The 24,131-nt window shown below is 47.6% G+C and overlaps 1 long non-coding RNA gene across 2 annotated transcripts; it reads left to right on the forward strand.

Moving 5' to 3' along the window:
- The first annotated feature begins 151 nt into the window (after positions 1 to 151).
- Positions 152 to 17,004, forward strand: LOC111846000 (uncharacterized). 2 transcript variants are annotated; one of them, XR_002838788.2, is made up of 4 exons: positions 152 to 221; positions 2,267 to 2,318; positions 2,894 to 3,050; positions 16,300 to 17,004. It is a non-coding gene; the product is annotated as an uncharacterized lncRNA (long non-coding RNA). The 2 variants fall into 2 exon arrangements; XR_011984581.1 differs by lacking the exon at positions 152 to 221 and adding an exon at positions 1,226 to 1,613.
- Positions 17,005 to 24,131: the final 7,127 nt, after the last annotated feature.

Genomic DNA, 24,131 nt, shown 5'->3' on the forward strand with positions numbered 1-24,131 from the left:
AGGAATTCAGAATTATATATTATTATATTAACTAGAGCAACTAACAACTGTTTAATTTTAAGTATTAAACCAACTATTTTCCAAGCCCTAAAATCCACGGATTACATGACTTTTAATGACACTTTTCATTTAATTACTTTCAGTCAACGTAGTAGCATCAAGATATGCTCCAGCCCCCCTGCCCAGGACAGTTTATTAGAAGATGGATGGATGGACGTACGGTTAGAGCAAGTTTAATATTATTACTGATATTCTAATACTGTGATAGTGGCGAAAATAACCGTAAACGTCATCTTTTGACATTTAACATTAATTTGTATTTTCTTACATTTAGCATTAAGTAACATTTTTAACTATTCAGGGCTTTATTTACGTTTCATGATATCGTTACCAGCAATCTTTACAAATATTTTACGAATAGCCGTAATTCAGTTATTTAAAATGACATTATAACAACGTTAAATTTGAAGTGTCTTTGCTTTAAAGTTATTTAAAAGGATAAACATGTTGCTGGTATTTAACTGCGCGTTCACGTTTAAAAGCACCCCGTTTGGAAAGAAACTCCTCTTATTTGTGCTCAAAGAATTGCACTCAGGTGAATATGCTTTATGTTGCGCTTTAATACAGTTCTTACAGTGACGATTTTACAGATCTTTCTTTTGTTGATAACTGGTTAGGTTAGTCTGCCTAGCGGGGAATGTATCGGAACCATTTTTATTCTGTGCCTTTATACCTCGGTTATTTTTAAACCGCCTACGCAAATCCAAATCCGTTCAGTCTTGAGCCAAGTGGAAATGGAAACGGAGAGGTTTCCGGAACGAAATGTAGACACCTTTCCTAACATCACTGCTCTGAACTTTCGCTTTCCACTTTTTTTCGCATGTGTATGTTAGAGATTATTATTATTATTATTATTATTATTATTATTATTATTATTACTATTATTATTATTATTATTAAGCCTGTACTGGCAAGTATAACCAATATATCAATATTATTAAAAAGTCATTGATATTAAATTAATACTTCATCTTAAAGCTCTAGGAGGCCTAGTATCTAGTATGTGACAGAAAAACCTTCCCATTATTTTTAATATTTTATATTGATTCTAACGTCAATAACAAATGATTGTAAGTTTAATTACATATAAACACTTGGATTAGATTCTAATTACAGCAAAAACGATTCACAGAATGATTTTGTTCAGCTCGTTCTATACACCTGCATTGCACCTTGTGTTCAAGCACCAGATGTAATCAAATTCAGAGAAAGCAAACACAGCAGATATGAAATCCCACATAGCAAAATTAGTCTGATCCAGATCTGGGCCAAATTGCCGCAGATCAGTAAACCAGATTTGGCCTGGTGTCTTTTAGTTTTTGGATTTGAAACAGCTATGGGCCAGATTCACATTGAATATTAACAAATCTGGCCTGTATCTGCACTAGAGGCAAAATTTAAATTCAGATCAGGGTTAAATGGTCTCTGTGAGTGGCTCAGTGGGCTCAGTTCTGTTCTGAAGGTTGCTGGTTCAAGCCCAGCCTCGGCAGAGGACTCTGCACATTAGCTGACTCTCTGCACTATGACCCCCGAGTTATGGAGAGTAAGGTGGGGTAAGTGAATAGGAGCATTCTGATGTACTTACACAAATGAAGCATGTTTCTTAAATTAGCTCATTGTTTTCCATACTGACTGCTGACCAGTTCTGCTCCAGGATCCAGCCTTATCATATGTCGGTGGTATGTGGCTCAGTGGTTTAAGTCTCTGTGCTCATGAACAAGAAGTCACTGGTTCAAGCCCCAGGCCTGGTGCAATGGTTGTCTATGGGTCCTTGAGCAAGGCTCTTAACTCCAAGCTCAATGCCATGTGGTCTAACTTCCAAGGTATGGAGAATAAGAAGATAGAGTGTAAGATGATGATGGAGGAGCTAGGATGCTGGGCCAACACTCTAATAAATGATTTTATTCACATTAGTACAGCCACATATCTCCTCACCTACTCCCTATACCTTGGTAGTCAGACCACATGGCTTTGAGTTAAAGGCCCACAGACATGTAACCATGGCACAGGGGCTGGTGCTCGAACCAGTGACCTCCAGCTTCCCAAGCACCGAGACTTAGCCCACTGAGACACTCTCCAGCCACATCAGTTGTGGTAGGATCCTGGAGCAGAACTGGTCAGCAGTCAGTCTGGAAAAAATGAGTATAAAAAACCTGTACTTGTGCAAATAAAACATGTTTGTTAAATGTAGCTCATTTATTTCCAGATTGACTGCTGACCAGTTCTGCTCTAGGATCCTGGCTTCACATACATTTGTGGTGAGTGGCTCAGTGGACTAAGTCTCTGTGCTTGTGAACAGGAGGTCCTTGGTTTGAGTCCCAGCCCTGGTAGAATGGTTACATGTCTGTGGCTCCTTGAGCAGGGCCCTTAACTCCAAGCTCAATGCCATGTGGTCTGACTTCCAAGATATGGGGCATATGATGATGATGGTGGAGGAGGAACATATGATGATGATGGAGCAAGTGAAGAGATATGAAGAAGCTGAAGAGTGTAGCTGTGCTTAAATTCAATGGATTAAGATGCTGGGCCAACACGTAATAAATGATCTTATTCATTATGGCTACATATCTTTTCACTTGCTCCATCATCTTCATACGCTCCATCTCTTGGAAGTCAGACCACATGCCATTAAGCTTGGAGTTAAGAGCCTTGCTCAAGGGCCCACAGACTTTAACTTTTGACTGTGGTGCAGATACAGGCCAGGCCAGATCCATTTTACGGAACAGTGGCGATTTATAAACAATGTTTGCCCCAGATCCAGTTCAGACTCATCTTGCTATGTGGGGCAATCGCCCCTCAGATTCTTATAACTGCTTCTTATAACTCTGGACAGATTCTGGTGCAGACTCTCCTGCCCGAATGTCATTGGCACCCAGACTGAAGGAGATGCGGGTGGATCTGGTCCAGAATCAGTTGCAATGTGGGAAGATAAAGGCCTATACACTATTTTACAATAAAAACCAGGGCTGTGGAGTTATAAAAGACTTTTGGTGAGTATTTTATGTAAACAGACTTTTCTGTAGCGAACTGGCGACAGGGGGGGCCTAGGGACCACCACAGTCCCCTGCGCCATGAGAGGCGGCGAGCTGAGCCAGCAGTGATCAGCAGTCACCTTCACCATCTCCGTGCTGCTGACTGCTGACTCTCTTCAGCAGGCACATAACCGTGCCCCCTGTCTATCAACAGGGAAATGCTGTTTTCTCAAGCCAGTCTCTAGTTCTCTTCTTCTTCCTCCTCCTCCTCCTCCTCTTATAATTATTATTATGATTACATTTACAATTATGATGATTGTGATTTCCTCTCTAGTGGCCCTGCTGCAGGGAAAGGCATGGGTCTGTCTCACCTCCCACACGCTATGCATAATGCCCGCTGGCAGGGGGTGCTATAGGGGCTTAGACACCATGGCGGGTTCAAAGGGCCCAGCATTTTATAGGTGCCTCCGAATAAGAAAAAATAACATTAACTTATATGCTTGTGGAACCTCTGCTTGGCAAATTCTACCACAGGGGGTCCATATTTCTTCAGATTGAAAACTCCAAGGTGACATTTTATCACGGCCCCCAGAATGTCCAGCTCTGCCCATACAGTATGTGCATAAGTCTTAGGCAGCCAAAGAGAGTGATATTTAAATGATCTTCATGCTGGTGTAAAACCATACTATTGTGCTTGTCTAAGTTAGTCAGCTTAACCATTTCAAAACATCTCCTAAAGTCAGCACAGCATTTACAGCAGCCATCTAATACACCCATGTTTTTTGACTCGACCCCTAGCACGCCTCATATGGCTAATTAATATGCCATTGACTTTTTCAAACTAATTCAATTAATTAATTAAGTGAGCTGGTGGTGAAATGTAACAAATACATGGAATGGCTGAGGAGAGGTTTGGGAACTGGAATGATGCTCATCTAGCCATCCAGCAAGATATCAGTGAATTTTTGTGTTAGTTAAGACTTTTGCACGGTACTGTACATGTTTACATGGAGATATTCCAAATGACACTTTTGTGTGATTTTCAATTGCTGATGCTTCTTTTTTGAGGAAAGTGTGGTCCCCATTTTGGTCATCGCCCAGCTGCAGAAAACAGGAAAGTTACATTGTGAAAAAACATCTGTAACAAAATGAACTGTATGACAGTCCTCATCATCTACTTGTTGTTTTTAGGGAACTGGGTCTATGTTGGGGGGCCACCATCTTGCTGGCTGCACTCCCCCTACACGCGCTCCCCCACCCCCTACACCAGCTACTCCCTGCCCGCCCACGTACCTCTGCATGTTCTCCTCCTCTCTCTCCTTTACAGAAGTTTCTCTCCATTTGAGATCAGCCTCTTTCACAGAGTGAGTCTCTTCACTGCCTTGGAGTCACTGCTTTGGACTGACTGGTGAGCTGAAAAAAGGAGAACATGGCTGAGCAGATTCCACCTCTGCATTCCAGTCATGCACATGCAAATTGATATGTATGACACTATCCTTAAATCTATTTGCATTATTTACTCACATTATAGGATTAATCATTGCAAATTGGCCTCAGTGAGGCGACTGTATCTGAGACATTCAAGACAAGAGATCTGAGTTTTTCTGAACAAAAACGATAGACAGAGGCATCAGTCTCTGTGTCAGACACCCTGTAAGCCACACCATGCTTGGCCGACACATGTCTGGGGACCTGCACTGCTGCCTGACAGCCCATCACCACTTTCAGCACTGATTATGGCAGATTGTTGGCCCAACCTGTAGAGGATGGATTGAGGAGCTGGACCAGGCAGTCTCACAGAGGCAGAGGGTCACAGAAAAGAGGAGAGGCAGAGGCCCATGGGAAGAGGAGAGGCAGAGGGTCACAGAAAAGGGGAGAAAGAGAGTCAGGGGACAGGGATAAGCAGGGGTTCATGGTAAGTGGAAAGGCAGAGGGTCATGGAAAGGGGAGAGGCAGAGAGTCATGGGAAGGGGGTAGACAGAGGGTCTGCCTCAGTGTGTGAGGCAAGCCATCAGTCAGCCATTTAAAAGCAAACACCACAAAACCAGGAACACGACAAGCCTATATTTTGTTGCCAAGCCCAGGCAGTGTAAAACAACACAGCGGTAGGTTACAGGCCGGCTTTCAGTGAGCTGTCACACTGCGGATTATGAGTGCCTTATTGATTGGGGTAGGGAGGCCCAGTAATCCCACACAAAGGTGTGCTAACATGGCGAATACCTGTGTTTGAAGGCTTCCCCTGCTACTCCCCTCCCAACCATGATTTCACTTCACTGTTTTTCCAGTCTTCTTTTTCACTGCCACTGAACCATGATCTAGGCCTGGGGACAGATGGGAGACAAGAGAGCGGCAGTGATGGGGGACGACAGGGGGACAACAGAGGGACAACAGGGCATGCAGAACCAGGGGGGGGGGGGCATCCAGCAGTGACGTCAAGCAAAAGCTCTCATAGACTAATCTGCTCTTATATGTTAAGTTCTGTCTGTAATATGGTCTCTAGGGACTGCTTCTAAGAAAATGTTTTATTGCTTAAATTTCAAATGACATTTTGACTGTTTTGCAATATGCAAGATTTCTGCCTCATCCATCCATCCAACTGCATATACAGCTCGTGGTAACACACACACACACACACACACGCTCATACCACATATTCATATCTTTGTGGGGACTCTTCATTCATTTCTATGGACATAAGCCCAATTCCAAGTATGACAGCCTTAATCCCTACCTAGCCCTAACCTTAACCATAAATAACTAGAGAAAGTACAAGACTTTGGCATTTTCAGTTTTTTGATTGCAGCCACAGATTTTTAATAAACTGAGGTTATCCTTGTGGGGACTGAAAAAATGTCCCCACAAGGTGGAAAGTAACAGGTTTTTATCACATTTTGGGGAAATCTGGTCCCCAGAACATAATAATTACAAAACGGACTCTCATTCACTATGCACGTCTTTGGACTATGGGGAGAAGTGGCTCCCCTGCCAGAGGAAGCTAACACAACAGAGGGAGAGCATGCAAGCTGCACACACACGGTAGCGGGGTGGATTCAACCTCTAACCCTGGAGGCAGCAGTCCTACCCATAAAGAGGAAAGATTTGATTAAGGAGCCGCTGGCTCACAGCCCTTGTGACTGCTGCCTTGTTAGAGACAGTTTCGTTAGCTGCGTGCCTGAATATTGACACAGTGTCCTGGATGCGCATATGAATCAAACACATTGTAATGTGCAAGCAGGTCAAACAGGCGTACGTGAGTGTGGCAGAAGGTGCCCAAAGCACCTTTCATCTCTGACGGGCTGAATGGCCACCTTTATTCCCCTCTCCAAATTCTCTCACCCTGTTTCCCTGCCTCTGTGCTCTTCCTGTTTCACTCTCTGCTTTTTCTCTGACATCCTGCAAATCAATTACAGCCTAATCTGCTGGCTCCAGAATAGTAATCATTAGTAATCAGAAATTAACGCTTGGAGGCTGCCAAGGACACGCATTTTTCTAATTTATCAATGGGTAGCCAGGGGAAGACATGCCCGGATCCATGAAATGTCAGGCTGCTGACCAGCCCTTATTCAGTCACCCTGTGGGCTCACCAGGCACTATGGTAATGGCCAGGTCACATGGTCTCATATGTGCCACTTATGTTGATTCTGGGGGTCTCGGGACGCCCGGGGCTGCTGTGTCCTCCACTACAATGGCCTGTTAATGACATAGCCGTGATGATGGATTGACTGAGGCACATGTAAGCACAGAGGGACAGCAACATCAAACCTCCAGTGAAGCCACACATTAACGTCATGGACACGGGTGTGAGCATAGGTGCGTTTAACAGCCAAGCCTCATGCCCTGAATGCCAGCCAGCTACATGCTAACATCACAGACACAGGCGTGTAAAACAACTGAGCCACGCACCCGAACGCTGGCCAGCTACACGCTAATGTCACAGACACAGGTGTGTGCACAGGCACATCTAAAAACCAAGCCCTGTGTTCCAAATTCTGGCCAGTTACACGGTAATGTCACAGACACAGGCGTGTGCACAGGCACATCTAAAAGCCAAGCCCTGTGTCCCTAACTATGGCCAAGTATACACTAATGTCACAGACACAGGTATGTGCACAGGCACATCTAAAAGCCAAGCCCTGTGTCCCGAACGCTGGCCAGCTACACGCTAATGTCACAGACACAGGTGTGTGCACAGGCACATCTAAAAGCCAAGCCCTGTGTCCCGAACGCTGGCCAGCTACACGCTAATGTCACAGACACAGGTGTGTGCACAGGCACATCTAAAAGCCAAGCCCTGTGTCCCGAACGCTGGTCAGCTACACGCTAATGTCACAGACACAGGTGTGTGCACAGGCACATCTAAAAGCCAAGCCCTGTGTCCCGAACGCTGGTCAGCTACACGCACTCCGGACTGCGTGTGACATGTGGCCCCGACGCTGAGCCCCTGGCTGTTTGTCACTCATGTCCCTTCTCACTTCTTTGTCCCCACATGAGAAGTCGCAGCCTTTGGGGGAGGGGGGGGGCTGGGGGGATTGGCTAGTCTGGGGACACAAAACCATCTTTCAGTGTTTCATTCTCTTTTGCGGGGGGCAAAAGGACACCTACAAGGTGCTTTTTCAGACTCCATTCCTCACAAAAGAGATGCCAGGGAGCCCTATTCCAACTTGCCGTCACTTTTTCATCTTTTCACATCTCAGCACGGAAGATGAAGTAACTGAACTGCAGACACACAGACACACACACCTGTACTCATATCTTCCTGGGGACTCCCCATTTATTTCTATGGGAAAAACCCTAATCGCAACAATGACAACCTTAAGCCCTACCCAACCCTAACCTTAGCCATAAGTAACCAAACATAACACAAGACTTTTTACATTTCTAGTCTTTTAATTGCAGTCATAGATTTTTTATATCTTTTTTACATCTTTGTGGGGACCGAAAAAAATGTCCCCACAATGTCAAAATAACAGGTTTTTATAACACAGAGGTATAATGTATACCTGGACCACACACACACACACACACACACACACTGAGCCACCTTCAGGAGCGACTTCTAATGCAATTCACTATGGATTTACTGCTTTTCTATTCCCTGGAAGGGGCGAAGCTCACACACACCTTTTCACAAATGTCCCTGGGTGTGCTTATCTTAAATTTGGTTCAGTTTGGTTAAGGTTCACTAGTGCAAACCTTGTAACCATGAGGAAATAAATCTGCCAGATTTTCAGGCCTATTTTTCAAACTCCAGTTCAATTCACATCCTTCTCTCTGGGCCTGTCTGAAATTCCTGTGAGATGGGATGTCCAGGTCCCCCCCCCCCCCCCAGGTCCATAAGTGTCCTGATACAGTTGGGGGTGGGCTGAAGGACCTCTTTGGCTTTAGTCAGGCTCCATGCACTGTGAAATGCTCACTGACATTTCAGTTTGCTAAATTGTCCATTTGAAAAAATGCACCTGAACGTGAACAAACATGGCCTTTTTGTCCAGCTGAATCCCAGACTCACTTTAGTGGGGAGGAATGTGCAGAACAGGGTCATTGTCTCCAGCGTGGGTCAGAGTGGCCCCCGCTCAAAGCAGTGCCATCGCTCAGTCCATTTAACTGCGGGGAGAGGTAAACATGGCTGTGCCATCAGACAGAAGAGACTGGGGGGGGGGGGGGGGGGGGCAGGCCCGTGACGGGACCCACAGTTAACGTTTGAACAACACGCTATCGGCTGCAGTTTAAGTCAATGCAATGTTTATATATACATCTATAGACCATAAGGAACAAAAAGACGTCGAGTCTGTTATGTATGCATCTGATAGCTGAGGACTCTGCCTCTAGCTACGGCCTAATTCCGCGTGAGGCTCTGAGGTCCCAGCAGCAGCTCTGCTCCTCGCTTTGGCTCCACATGGTCACTGGTCACCCAGAGCACAGCAAGGCGCCCCTAACCCTCACACCGCTGTGTGCTAACGGCTGCAGTTTGCTGACTCACACTGACTCTGCCTCTCCTTTAGCTGTCCTGCTAACGGGGGCCACAGCCCCCCACCTCTGTCTCCCTTTAGATACTGTCACCTAAATTTTCACGTTACCTCTCATCTCTCAGCCCCCATCAAGACTCCCACATGCCACATGTTACCTGAGGTTAATGGATGACAGGAAACACGACCAGGTGACACCTTAAGGCAGTACCACCATTGCTACCTGACGACCCACACTTGACCCTCAGTTCTGGTTCTGGACCACCTTTCTGGCTGCATGTGTTTCTTTGCTTCAAAATGTGCCGACTGTGAGCAGAGCAGAGCCGAGCAAGTCACTCAGACAGACATTTGCAGCTTTTTCACATCAGCAAGGTTTCTGCTAAAAGAAAGATCTCAAAGAGCGATGGCCACATGCCAGTGTTTCCCAGTCCGGTCCTTGGGCGCCTGCAGACAGTCCACATTTTTGCTCCCTCCCAGCTCTGGCCTTAATGCCTTGTGCATTTCTAGAGGGAAGTCCTTGACATTCTGCTGGTTTTGCAGCCTGGCAGAATCCTCACAGCACAGAACTGTGCTTTAGGCAGATCCACAAAGAGTAGAGACGCTACTGGACACGGACCGAACGAAGGACAAGGGCTAGAGCCTGACAGGCACGCGAGACAATGACAACGGACACAAAGCAAACAGCTTCAACAAGTGCTGAGCCCTCAAACGAGCGTACATCCCTTAGGTGGAGAGCAAACGTAAAGGCTTTACTTTGCATAACGGTGTCTGTGAGAAATGCTGATTCTAATGAAATTAGCCAGAGGAGCAGGAGATAAAGGCCAATTAGGCTGCAGAACAGTATAAAAAGGCCCATTTTCTTTCTTCAACAGAGGGATCATATAAGCAGTTTATGGTTGTAATTTGACCTGGGATCAGTGGTGAGTTCAGAGTGAGGCTGGGAAGACAATAAGATCTGTGCTGTGGTGAAGAGTTACAGGATTTATGGTACTGTTAGGGGGGTAGCTATAGTGGAGGTGGGGGTATGGGAAATTTAAGATGAAGAAACAGAGGAGTTATGGAGCTCTAAAGGTGGAAGTATGAGGAATTGAAGATGGAGGAACTGCGGCATTATGATGAAGTGGAGACATAGGGAAATGTGTCCATATACTCACTGTCGTAAGGAGTGGGTTTGCACCCAGGACACCAGGACCTACCAGCTTAACAGTGGTGGTGATCTTCTGCCATCCCATCATCTGAGCTTTACCTCACTTTACAGTGACTTTCTGGTTTCCTCAGAAGCTCCAGGGCCGAAGTCCTGCTTAGAAGTGCGATTCTGCTGAATCTAGGGTGACCACCTAATCCATGTCAGGAGGGACACTATGAGCTACAACAGGATTTGTAAACTACCATTTCATACATTTCAATTAAAAGGACCAGGATTTCACTTAAGCACTGGGTTCTTGCCGTATGCTGATTGGTCAGTCTCCTATAATCATGCATATGTGTCAGTAATGTTAATGCGAAACAGCTGGATGAGTCTTTCAATCTAGGAACTAACCAAACATTTTAGCAGAACACAGAATCATTTCAGCTTTAAAGTAGTTCGTAAAAGCTGAAGTAGCTCATAGTGTCCCTCCTGACATGGATTAGGTGGTCACCCTAGCTGAATCCCACAGCCGCCTTATCATGTGTGAACGCAGTGTGTCTCACAGCAAGGGTAACGGCTCCACAGTCAGCTCTGTTTGTCCTGCTGAATGTAATGGCCTGCAAACATGCGCTCTCCATGGTAACACCAACACTTCCTGGACAGGAAAGACAATCTTTTGCTCATTAAAGGCTGTATTGGGCCATTAGGGTATAATCCCAAAGACATACATGTTGATGTAATCCTGCACTTTGCTGAGGCTCTGAGACTCCGCCCAATAGATACAGGCAGGCACTCTGATGGCCGTGCAGGGGACCCGTCTGCTGCGCCGCATGCTGCAGGCCGAGGGGACGCCGTAAGGATCACCTCACAGATCAAGCCAGTCGCTCATGATTCTGAGAAAAGCATCTGTCTATCGGTGGAGGAGTCTGAGAGGTTTATCAGCTCCCGCCCGCCGTCGGGGCCGTTGGTGCCGGTCCGCTATCTCCCCCAGCCTGCTCCCTGCCCCGCCGGCCGGCCACGATTAGCACTGATACCCATGGCACCAGCAGCAGGCCCGAAGGCAGATATTCCCGTGAGGATAGGCTGCCCCCAGCAGGGCCGACTGACGTGGCTACACTGCAGGAGGGAAAGGAGGGCTGCCAGCTCACACTTCGTCACCGTGAGACTGTTTATGTGCCCAGCCCTAACTGACTGACTAACTGCCTTCAAACTGTCCAAAGCAGCTGTTCGGCTTGCGGCTGGTCAGCAGGGAGCCGGCATCAGATAACAAATGTGACAGAAGAACAGCCAGTGCAAGGTCTTCAATGAGTCACTATTACATTTTTATTTGTATTGTGAGATAACAGTGTAGAGAACACCTATTTCTGAAGGAGTAACTCACCGAGGCTCACAGAAGGCAGCTACATTACTTGCTTTTCCACCGCACCAGGTACTGTACTTTTGGTACGGTATTTTCGGTACTTTCCCTTTTCCATTGACCTTCCGGTCGAGTACCAGTATCATAAGTTCCAGTATCTAAAGGACCAAACCAGCTCGGGTACTTCTTTGGTACTTTTTGAAACTTTTGGTATTTTGAGGTGGTACATGAAATGCTTCTTTACCATTTTTGTATGCAAATAGCCTGCCTTGTATTGTTCCTGAAACACAATAGAAACGGCACCTTGAAAAAATGTACAAACTCAGAAAATAATGATAAACGAAGTAAAAAAAAAAGGTAACAAATAATGGACGTGTGGATAAAGAGAGGTGCGATCTGGCAGAACGAACAGACACAAGGTCAGGATGGCATGACAAAGCTTAAAGTATAATGAACTCGGACACAATATTATTTTGCTGCAATAAATATTTGGATATTTATAAAGTAAAATAAGACTTTAACATAAATATCTTACAAATCTGCCTAGGAGTGATTTGAACGGCAAGGATGAAAATGATTATGATTGTCTTGGAGAACGCATGCAGTGCCTATGTAAAAGCAGTGGATATAAACCATAAATTGATTTTTAAAAATATACTATTGATGTGAATATTGCATGTGAATAACATGCAATGCTGGTATTAATATCACACATTGTCCAGCCCTGTGATATACTACAGCCATTTTTCGAATTCAGTACAAAATACCCTGCCTTGCGTTGTAATGTCATTTGGCGCTGGTGCCAGTTTCTACGTCTATAACGGCACACAGTGGCTGGTGCAGTGGAAAAGTGCCCAATAACCTGAATGAGCAGTCACTAAAACCTGAGAGCAAGGTAATGGGGGGATGTAGCACTGTGGGACAGACGCAGAGGGCATCGTTTGAGGCTATACGTGCTGTTCAAGGCTATGCCGCTATTCCAGGCTCTGCAAGCCGCCCCTTTTGCTTCAGTTCATCTGCACTTGGATGTTTTTTCCCATATCAAATATCGACCGTCATCAGTAGGATCTTTACAGATGGTCACATGACCAGGTCCTGGCGTTTCATGTGGTGGGGAAACGGCACTGCGGCCAGAGATCCGCTTTGATCCAGGCATCAGGGAGGCTGGGGGGCGTCCGGCTTGGGCTCCCCCTCCCCGGTTTCAGCCACTGCCGAGGTGGAAATGACAGCAGAGAGAAAACGGCATGGAGAACAAAGAACAGGACAGCGATGCTGTGCCACTTCCCATGGCCGCCCACACAGCACGGGCTCTCCATCGATACACAGCGGAAGGCTCCCTGTCAGCTTCCACAAGTGCTCCTGAAACAGCCCAGATAGCATCAACGGTGACCACACGACGACAAGGGCCAATTACACAATTATGCCTGATGGGGGAGATAAGAGGCCCAAAGTCAACATTCACGGCCTCTAGAAAAACATGTTGTTTTTGACAATCGTATTTTGCCAAATATGGGGCTGATGGCTTTTTCCGTTAGTGCTGACAGAGAGATTAAAGGCCATTTTCCCATCATCTTTCCGGAGAGCTGACGTGAAGGACCCCACGTGTCACTTAGAAAAAGTATTGCTTTCAAAAATAGCAGCAATAAAATTCATAGACGAACAAAAACAGGCAGACGACCGGAAGCTTGGGATCTCCACACACCACACTAGGCCTGACTCCATGTCCTTTAATCCTTCAGATTAAGAATAGCCACCATACCGAAGTCATCACATTACCCTCGCCAACGTTTCAACACCAGATACACCTCTAATTCTGCAAACACACATTGGTCCACAAGGCCTCCAGGAATGACCAAGAGCGGTGAACTCTGAACTTCCACACAAAAGAGCAAGTGATCCCCTCCTCGAAATGCGGGGAGCCCTTTGTCTGCTCGCAGGCAGCAGTGTCACACCATGACCCCGAATCCCATAGCACTCCCTTCTCTGCTCTTGATATTCTTGGGGTGGCATGACTCAGGAATTGTAACATCTTCACTTTTTGGAATTCCATGGAATTACAGCTGTTCCGGAAATTCCTGCCGTCTGTGCCAGTGTCTCTGAAGCAGCCTTTCTTGGGGAAGCCATTCTCCAAACAAACTGGTCTGGTTGGGGCTGAGTGGTGCCACAAGAACAGCGCTGTGACCACAGGGCCCCCGAGGGCCCCAGGGGTCTGTGGGCAGCTCGCTGGTTCTGAGTCACTGTCCACTCATGCTAATTATGGCATGTTATCGCACCGACAGACCTTCCTCAACAAATCCATTACAGCCCCCCTAAAAAGCAACATTCCTTTTATTTTCGGAACGTTGATTATTTCTGCTACATTGGTGTTATTGGCTGCTTTTACTAACTCTCTGTGGTGTAACATGAGGCAGAGAGCAGTGGATCGGGCTGCTCTTACAGGCCACTGTCATTTATGTCCTCCTGAGTTTTGTTCATTGGGTCCTTATCTGGGATGGTGCTCGGGGGGGGCTTTGATCTGGCAAGTGGTGCCAAGCGTGTCCATCATCTAAATACTCCCTGCTCCCTGGGGCTTGGAGGTCAACTGGGACCCGGTGGCTGAACTAAATTTACCATCTCCACCCCCCGCCCTACCCACACCCCATCCAAAAGGAAAAGGCTATTTCAGTACATATTGGATGTAAAAAGAATACAGAAAACATACTATGACTATACTATGAAGTTAAATACTTCTCTCTTGCCCAACAAATTTCCCTTGTAGATGTCATGTGATCACGGCGGTCCCACCCACTGTGGCATGTGTCTGTGCTTTGTTTTCTGAGTGCAGTTAAAGCTGGCGGAGGTGTGGAGAGATGCCTCACCTGGGCAGGCTCCTCGAACCCTGGTTAACGGCGGAAAGGCCTGCTGTAGAGAAGGCCTACTCCTGCTCTCAGAAGGGAGCGCCTCCCAGTGGTCAGAGACAAGCCTGCAGGAACAGCTTCCCCTGTCATGAACAAGGGGGTAACTGGGGAATGACGAATCCCGAATAATACAGGTGCAGGAGCAGTGAACATCCTGTGCATATATGTCGCCATAACAACACTGGGGGGTTGTGACAGACGGTGTGGCAGCAGACGTTCCGATCTGCTGGCTCAGAGTGCAGGCGCCCTGATGGGGGCCCTCCAGCATCTCTCTGAGTTATGTAATTAATCTCAGTAATAAATTAGGTGAGCTGGTGGTGAAACGTACCACCTACATGGAGTGACTTAGGAGTCTCTGAGTAGCGGTTTGGGTACCAAAGACATCTTCATCCCATCAAACACAATATCAGTGACTTTTCAAAGATAGTTTTTATTGTGTTATGTCTAGGGGTTATATCTGTGTTATATCTGTAAGGTTAAATAGATTTTTTCTGAGCTAATATATACTTACTGCCCAGATAAATAGCTTTAAACATTTTCTTGAACTGCCTAAGACTGCAAACGGATATAGGGTGTATTTGCTCTGCTTTACGAGGTCAGGGCTTTGCTGACCGTAAAAAGTCTCACCAGTTTGGCTGGACGAGGGGATGGTGATAGAGATGCGTGCCAGTTTGAGCAGAGCAGCACACTGTCTGGCTCTGACCGACATCAGTCTGTCAGTGGGGGGGCTTTTCACACCTGTGTGAAGCACAAAGCGCCCATTGTTTCTGTGCCTCGAAAATCTGTCTCAAGCCATAAGGAAACATGTATGTACAACAGGCAGCCTGTTCTCAGCACACAAAGTCAAATGGGAACTGATAAGCAGGCTTCTGAGGTTCGCCCCTTTGATGTGAAACGTGAAGTTAAATGCTGAAAAATAAATGCTGAGAGCACCCAAATAACGAGCGAGCCCCACCCAGCCCACCTGACCCCCTGTGAAAAATTTAGAACAAAAAGCCAGGCCAGTAAATTACAGGCCGCGGGCCCAGTGTGGCCTGGAGCTGCGCAGAGCGAGTGCCTGCGCCGCAGTGGCAGTCGGGCCCCCCGGTGTGCAGGCCGGGGCCCTAGGCAGCAGGGAGGAGGCCCCTCTCCACAGGAGGCCTGTTACCACAGTGCCCCCCCACAGCCCCTACCTGCCCAGACAGCCCTGCGCACTCACAGGGGAAGGGGGGGGGGGATCACTGCCTTTATGTCCCACTCTGTCTGTGTGCTCCAAAGCACAGGCAAACTGCATATACACACACACACACACACACACACAGACACTCACTCTGTACAACTTGGAGAAGAGGCCTTTTTAAATGTTTTTCTGAGTTTACTTTCTGAAGACTGCAGTACTCTTGGTGCGTTAAAACCCTTTAATCCCCCATTAGCCAGCAGGTGAGGAGTTGTTACAGGACAAACTTTTTAGTGTGTATACAGTTACATTTTAGTTTTACTGGTTACTGAAATAGTGCTGTTAAATACAGAAAAGCAAGGTCTTTAATGAGGGTAAATATTTAGTTAACGATGCCACACGGTGCAGCTTGAAGATAAACAGTCTTCCAGTTCCAGTCTTTAAACTCAGCACTAACTGTTGAAATAGTTTATTTAGTTTATCTTTGCAATTACTGCATACTCATTTAAAAACTAAACTATGCCCTGAGGGAATTTTAGAGCCTTCTCTACAACAAAATTATTTAATAAACTGATGCACGAAAAAGGAAAATCAAGTGTTTTGTGCATCTTATCTGATACATCAATGCTGATAACTTTTCACAGGAAACTTTGAAACCGAGACTCTAGATTCCAGAGGAATTCCTGGCAGAATGACAGAAGTTAGAGATATTGTGGCGTTTCAGGTTTTATTGTACAAAAATAATGAGTAATGAATGTTTTACAGACAGAGAAACTGCTGCCAAAGACAACAGGAGAGTGAAGAGCAAAACGCCAGCTTCCTGACAGCCAGCGAGAGAGATGGTGTTCCCAAGCCGCGGCCCCCCCACTCTGAAAGGCCACGCGTGTAAAATGAAGTGCAGAGACCAGCCCAATGAGGGCTGTGGAGGACAGGATGAAGCCAGACAGACAGAACCCATTTAGGAGAAGATGCCTTGGGACACGCATGCTACAGGAGGACAAACCTGCAGCCTGCCAACTATCCCATGATGTCTCCAACCTCATTTCTCATCTCCTGTCTGATTCTCCATCTTTGGCTGCATTGTTTCTCCTCCTCAGTCTGATCTTCCATCTGTTTCTCCTCCTCTTCAGCCCGATCTCCATGCTTTTCTTGGTTTTGGCTCCTCAGGCTGATCTTCTCCCATCTTAATAAATGTCATTACCTGTCATTACCTCCCTAACCCTAACCACCAAATACAATCTGAACCTGTGAATTCTGTGAAAGTTTTCCCCATGGACAGTGCAAGGGCAGCATATTTCTCTGGCCGTAACCTGATCATCTCACACCTGCAGCTGTGGATGCAGACCCAAATGTCCACCCTGATCTGACTTTAATTAGCCTGGGATCTGAGGGCACCTCAGCCTGGACAGAGTTACAGTGCTGATCAGTAAGGGCGTTTACACCATCCAAATAGTCTGTTTAAGTGACACATCACAGGACAGCCTGTTCTTCAGGCTTCTCTGCTCTCCTGCATCTGCAGCAGTACTGCTGTGGTGCCACGTGACCGAGTAGTTTTTCAGGAAGCCACACCCTGGCCCCTGGGCATGAGTACAGGACCGATATTGTGGATGATCCTGTCTGACAGACCAAATCGACGATGAAACTGGGTTGCGAATTGGGAGGAACGACTCTAGAAATGCAGTGTCTAGCATCACAAAGCGCTGGAGCCAGGGAGGGGGTCTACCCTGGCCAGACACGGCCTCCAGTGCTGGGACCTTCCCAGTCTCTCACTCTTCACATGTCTAGGGTCTCTGCCACCTTATGCACATAAATATACAACAAACATTTTCCACATTCCATACAGTACAATAACACCAGATGCCTGAAACGAGACGGTCCGACTCTCAGAGTCTTCTGCAGCCTATCATTCGGCACAGAGTTGTCCCCAAACACAGCACATGACGTATACATGTCCCACTGGCACACGGATGCTGCTCGAATCATAACTTACAGCCCAGCCTGGGATTCAGGAATGACAAGCAGTGGAACAGCAAGATGAAGACAGAGCGGCTGAGCAGCAAAAGCCCCGCCCCCCGCTGGCACGCTCGCACAGGCCCCGCCCCCCGCTGGCACGCTCGCACAGGCCCCGCCCCCTGCTGGCACGCTCGCACAGGCCAGGACCTCCACATGTAACTACAGGTCTCAGGTTCTTAGCCATTGGCTCTCTCTGGCTTAGTCTCACTCACACTGTTCCTTCTGGTCCTTGTGGAGCCTTTCAACCAGGGTGTGGACGTGTATGACTTTGATTTCAGTGCTTAGTCATTGGGTGAAGCCAAAAAAATCAGGTTAGGCTTGATTTTATACCTAGAATATGAGTGAACTTGTAGATTTAAGAACCTCCCCCTGCATTTGGAGCACGGGACCAGACATGTGTGCCCTGTGCTGCCAAGATGGCTAAGTAGGGGGAAGATGGACAGACCTGAAATATGGCCGTTTGATTGGTATTTCCCAAGAGGCACTCACCACCGCTGTAATTAGACCTGATGGAGTAGAGATCTCTTTCTGACTCCTTACCTTGGCTGAAGGCGGTGGGCAGCGCAGCAGTGTGGCTGGTGCCATGCGTTAGGAGAAGGTGGCGCTGTGTGGCACACCTGCCGGAGGTGACGGAGCACACGCTGGAATGCCGTAGCCATTCAGGCTGCCATTACTACCTGCCAGCTTCCTTTCTTCTTGCCCTCTATTGCCTGCAGATCTGATTGGATTGGTGCTGTAAACCCTTGTATTGCGGGGGCCCGGCCTGGTAATTGGAAGAGGGGAGGGCCCCTTTCAGGCCCTGCGGGGGGCTACAATCACAGGCCTGCCCTAGCCTTTGGGCTGCCCTGCTGGGGGCCAAGGGCCCAGTGGGGGACCAGACCTGCCCAGCAGCTCACTCTACACCCCTAGCCCCCTTTCCCTGTGATTGGCATGTGTATAACAATATATAACAGCATATATATAAGTGTATATATATATATAAAAATGTATGTGTGTATATATATAAAACAGCGGGCATATAACAATACATAACAGCAGATATATAAAACAATACATAAGATCCAACCACCCAACCCATCGCAGGACACACCCAGTATTCACACACACATTCACGCTTAAAGACATTTTGGCAACTCCAACTGCATGTGTTTGGACTGGGGGGGGGGGGTGTCCAGTGACCTTGCTAATCAAGGCACTACCACACCAATGTGGCAACGCAAGCTGAAATAGCAATATACAACAAATTGTATAATGTATGATATATAACAAATCATATAATACGTAATGTATAAGAATATAAAACAAATCATATAACTAAGCAGACAGTCTAATGATCCGCTGAATATGCTGAAAGTCTGTGAAAAACATATAAAACAGGTCCATTAACTACAGACTAAAAAAATCACTAAAATGGTTTCTTGTGAAATTCCTGGAAGCTGAAGACCTTCATCAGTAAAACGTCACATTCAGGTACCCTTCAGTTCAGGTTTGGAATATTTATGTCACATGATCATGAGTTAATTCATCCGCCGAAAGCAACTGCAGCACTGGTCTGATTTACAGAGACGTGGACTCGCCACTAGTAGATACTGACAATTACAAAAGGATGGATGGATGGATGGATGGATGGATGTACACAAAATCTAGGCTGATGTTTTGGCCTCTTTAAGCCCCCAGTAAGTTTGAGTGAGAGACTATTCCATTTCATTTCAGTACTTATTACATGCAAAGCTATGTGACATGTTGGCTGTTCGGCTCAGTGCAGCAGCAGGCTATGCTAAGATGAGCCTATCTGTCCTCTGCTTCCCAAACATGTGAAATAACTCAGTGCAGTCAGGATAAATTGCTAAATGCCAGCAGTGTGTGATGTCAAATCGCACTTCATCCAGAGCGAGGACAGCATTTGCTGTGTTTGTCTTATCATTCACCTGGAGTCTGTGTTGTTCTATGGATCAGATCAGATCAGTTCAGATCAGATGCTTTATTGTCATTGTTGTTTCCACAGCAACGAAATTTAAAAGTGCATCCTCTAGACCATAGAGCAAACTTGTTTCCCCTCAGGTGAATAGCAGAACGCAGCTCGGTGCGTAACTGAACCTCACAGTCTGCAGAAACACAGCTCACTGTGTAGCTGAGCCTCACAGATCTCAGAAACACAGCTTTTCTGAGAAATCCCTCCTAAATTCCCCAGAGAAATAGGAAAGTCTCTGCAGGGGCGACCACCCTCCCTGTCCAGGACCCATGTCCCCTGCGTGTCTGTGCTGTGCATGTCTGTGCTGTGCAAGTCTGTGCCCGCCAGGGCGGCCACTTGCTCCCTCCAGAACTCGGGTCGCCAGTGTGCCAACAGGGCACCACACCCTCTCCACACTGCTGCTCTTCCTCTGTTTTCACAGCTGCTCTTCATGCCAGCACGTGACAGGAGGAGCCGAGCCCTGGGGCCCCATGAGTGGCAGTGAGGGCAGGTCACTCACGTCAGTGTGTGACCGGGTCAGAAGCTCTGAGACAGGAGGGCCACCTGACTCAGCTCGGGGTCAGCACTCATCGCTCCCAAACCCCCTACGCCCCAGCACTAACCCTGCTACCTAAGGGCAAAGCTGTGTAGTGCTCGTAAAAAGGAGAATAAAGAGCTAACACCTGCTATTGTCATCTTGCTAATGGCAAAACTTTATAACCTGCAATGAAGCCAAAACCAGCCAACGGATTCCTTGGTGCTGAGGGTGAGCTCGTGTCCTATCAAAAGGCATTTAATAAAATGTACTACAAATCAGCTATCGTCCACCTATGAAACAAACATTCATTTGACAGTAGAAAAATACTCAATTCAAATAAAACAGACATCAGGGGCAGCGACTTGTAGGGGCTAATCTCACTTGCAACAGGTGACCATGCTCTGCATACAGCCCAACACAGGTGTGAAGGGGCTTAATGGGGCCTCTGTCCCAGAACCTCACGCACTGGGGGGTTACGGCGACGGGGCCGCTGTCCCAGAACCTCACGCACTGGGGGGTTACGGCGACGGGGCCGCTGTCCCAGAACCTCACGCACACGGGGGTCACGGCGACCGGGCCGCTGTCCCAGAACCTCACGCGCACGGGGGTCACGGCGACCGGGCCGCTGTCCCAGAACCTCACGCGCATGGGGGTCACGGCGACGGGGCCACTGGTATACAGATATTACGTTACTTCTGCAGACAGAACGTAGCTGTGGTGGCAAATATTAAAATAGCTCACTGCTTCGTTGGGAATCAGCAGACACCATGATTGCAGACAACGTGATTTATCTTGTACATTAATTTTTTATAGCCAGACAACATGTTTGGCTGCATTATGTATGACTGTCTGTTAGAATAACAGAGCTTATTAAAATGATAAACTGAGACTAAAGGCTTGGTGCATGCACAGCATATCACTGTCCTCAATCTCTATGGCCTGGTCACCCTAACAAAGTCACTGAGAGGATTCTTTAATCTTCCAGGAGGAGGGCAATGTTTGCCTCCCTCAGGGCTGATCTGGGGCCACAGAGGGCATACAAAAAGATCCCAGAGGTATCAGAGCAGAGGCCGCGAGACACAGATACCGATCTCACCGCTCCTGGATGCATCTTTGCCCCAGGCCAGGCAGCAAGGACAGAGGCCACGCAGGGCAATCTCGGCCCCCAGAAAAACCTGCCCATCCAGTCCGGGGCCAGTGACAGGAAGGCCTTAATCCTCCCCAGGCATGGGGGGGAGTTTCTGTGCCTTATGTGTGGGTGCAGATGCCTCGGCATTACGTCAGCCAAACATTTCCCTCCACAGGTGCATCTCAGACAGTGGCACACTACTTGTGCAAAGCTGCATTAGCAATCGCAACCCCGGCCGTCTGCAGCTGCCCGCTCCCCTTTCCCAGCCACACCCGCAGTGAAGAAGCCTGATTCTAATCTGTGGGTCATGTTGGGTAATTATGGTGATGAGTGAGCCTTGCGCTCGGTGCCCTGAAAGCCATGCGCCCCTGGCCTCAGCCATCCTCTACTGCCCCCACAGGGTTGGGGTGCGAGGTGCAGGTCTGCAAGAGCCTTCATCATCTTCAGCCCAGACCTACAGGGGGCACCATGGAGAGGACTTGGCTCCATGGATCATCTTCAGCAAACACCCACCTCAGACCACAAGCAGCCTTTATTTGCACAGACATTTGCAGAAAGGGCCTTTAATTGCCAGTGTGAATTGGAGCTTAAGAGATGTGCTGCTTGTTTTGTAAATGTTGTTTCATGTCCAACATGGCTGGGTGAAACAATGGCATCATTCTGTGGATACTGAAGGAGTAATCCATCGTTTAACTCCTCCTGCTGTTTTTTCCCTTAATCCCTTGTTCTTACACCCACCCCAGAAAATTCTTGTGCAAAGTCTGAGGCTGCGGAGCTTATGAACTCTAGGCAGGACGGTGGCTCTTCTTACAGCACGGTGCAGTGCGGCGGCTGGGAGGGACACACGCACTTCCTGAATCACATCCTCCGTTTGTCTCTAGCAGGAAGCACGAAGCAGCAGACAATTTTTGCGGGAGCCATGCCAAAGAACCCGGCAGCCTTAAGATCTGCACATGCAGGCCGGACACGTGCCGGGATTACGCACTAGAACATGGGCGGCTTGTAGGACGGGTCAAAGGAGGGAGCAGATAGAGGAGGAGCAGAGTGGAGAGGGAATAAACACAGCCGTGTGGAAGCAGGCCCACTCGCTCTTTCTGCTGCCCAGATCAAACACGGCTCACTCCAGTTTTACTGACCCCTGTGGTCAAACAGTGCAGTGGTGTGACCACCTACCAGACCAGGCAGTATTGCTATTACTATTTCTGTATTATTATTATTAGCAGTACTAATAGTAGCAAGTAATATTCAAAGTGGTTTGGTTTTTAAAAAGAGCTTAAGCTACTTTACGGGTCAGCAAAAACTTGACCTGTCGAGCAAACTCTTCATGTGATGAATGTAACTGAGCCTGTGGTTGATCAGAGGTCCCGACTGACTGTTCTGTCAGCTTGATGCTGATGTTTCCTGTTAAATACCAAGTGCTGCCTTCAGGAGACAACACCTCTGGCTGCTGACTGAGGAAACATACGGGAACCAGCTTTCATCACTCTTATCCAGTGTTTCTAATCCAGTCCTCGGGGACCCCCAGACAGTCCATGTTTTTGCTCTCTTCCAATTCCCAGACAGTTGGGAGGGAGCAAAAACGTTGACTGTTTGTGGGTGCCCGAGGACTGGTTTGAGAAACGCTGCTCTAATCCTCCAGGAGGAGGGCAATGTTTTGCATCCCTCGGGGCTGATCTGGGGCCACAGAGTCTTGCAGTTTCTTCATGTCAATTACAGTTTTCAAGTGAATCCATCAAGACACACAACACCAAAGACGTTGTGAGAGGCGCCTGGGCACCTGCATCCCCTGCTGGACAGTCAGGAACAGCCCACACCAGCAGCGTCCTGCTTGTTCTACAGAGAGACCTGGCTGACCTTCTTTACAATGAACAACTACAACAGCACCACCCAGCAGGATCTGGGGACTCAGACCGGCTTTACCAGAATGACAGGCCTGTGATGTGCGGTTACAGCCGGCACTGCAGAGAAGGACACCTTGCTCGACTCCTCCTTCGCTAGGCAGTGCTGTGCAGACAATTGTGGTTTTAAATCCCTTTCAAATAAAATGTAGAAATGTCAAACCTAGTAGTACCAATACCAAATAGTCATGTGATGAATTTGCATGTAATGAATGTACTCTTGCCATGATCATACATGTGCCTCTACATGGAGGCAGACGGGGCAGACGAGGCAGACGAGGCAGACAGGGCAGCAAGGAGCTGACCGTGGTGGGAGGGGGTGCCCAGCCGCCTGCTCTTCCTGTGAGGTCTGCCTGCGTCCGCCGGCCCCTGTTACCGCCACTAATGACCTGAGGTTAACTGATGGAGACGCTGATGAGGAGCAGGAAGCCAGGCAGCACAGAGGCTGCGGTCCATTACGCTCTAATGGCCACAAGCCGCCTCAGCCTTAGCATCCTGTGGAGGTGCTACTGAGCGCACTGGTGGCTACTGAATAAATAATAATAATAGGTGACATTTATATAGCGCCTTTCACAGTCCCAAGGTCACTTTACAGGAGGGAGAAGAAAAACCAGTAATCAGGAAGAGACAGTAAAGAAAATAGAGTAAAGAATCATATTCATCAAAGAGAAGTGTACATAACACAATGCAATCCTTACACGCTAAAGGCAAGACAATAAACAACAGCTACCAACAATGACAACCAATCACCACAGACAACCATTTAGCACATGAGACACTGAAAACATGCAATGTGCAGTGCATGTGGCACTCAGCACGTGCAATACTTAGCGCATCGCTGCATGGGAGTGATTCTGGAGGTAGAATCAGAGTGAGAGGGTGCATTTGGGCTGTAATTACTGTATGCCACAGAATGTCTGTATGGAGAGAACAGGCTGACACAGACTGCAGCTATGCGGGGCGTGTGACTTACACGGCAGATAGGGGGCTGAGCTAACTTCAACACCAGGAAATAATACTAAAAACATGCAGGAGTGAGGGGTGGGAAAGCACACCCCCTATGGGGAA

This window comes from Paramormyrops kingsleyae, chromosome 21, assembly GCF_048594095.1.
Source record: "Paramormyrops kingsleyae isolate MSU_618 chromosome 21, PKINGS_0.4, whole genome shotgun sequence".
NCBI classification, from domain to species: Eukaryota; Metazoa; Chordata; class Actinopteri; order Osteoglossiformes; family Mormyridae; genus Paramormyrops; species Paramormyrops kingsleyae.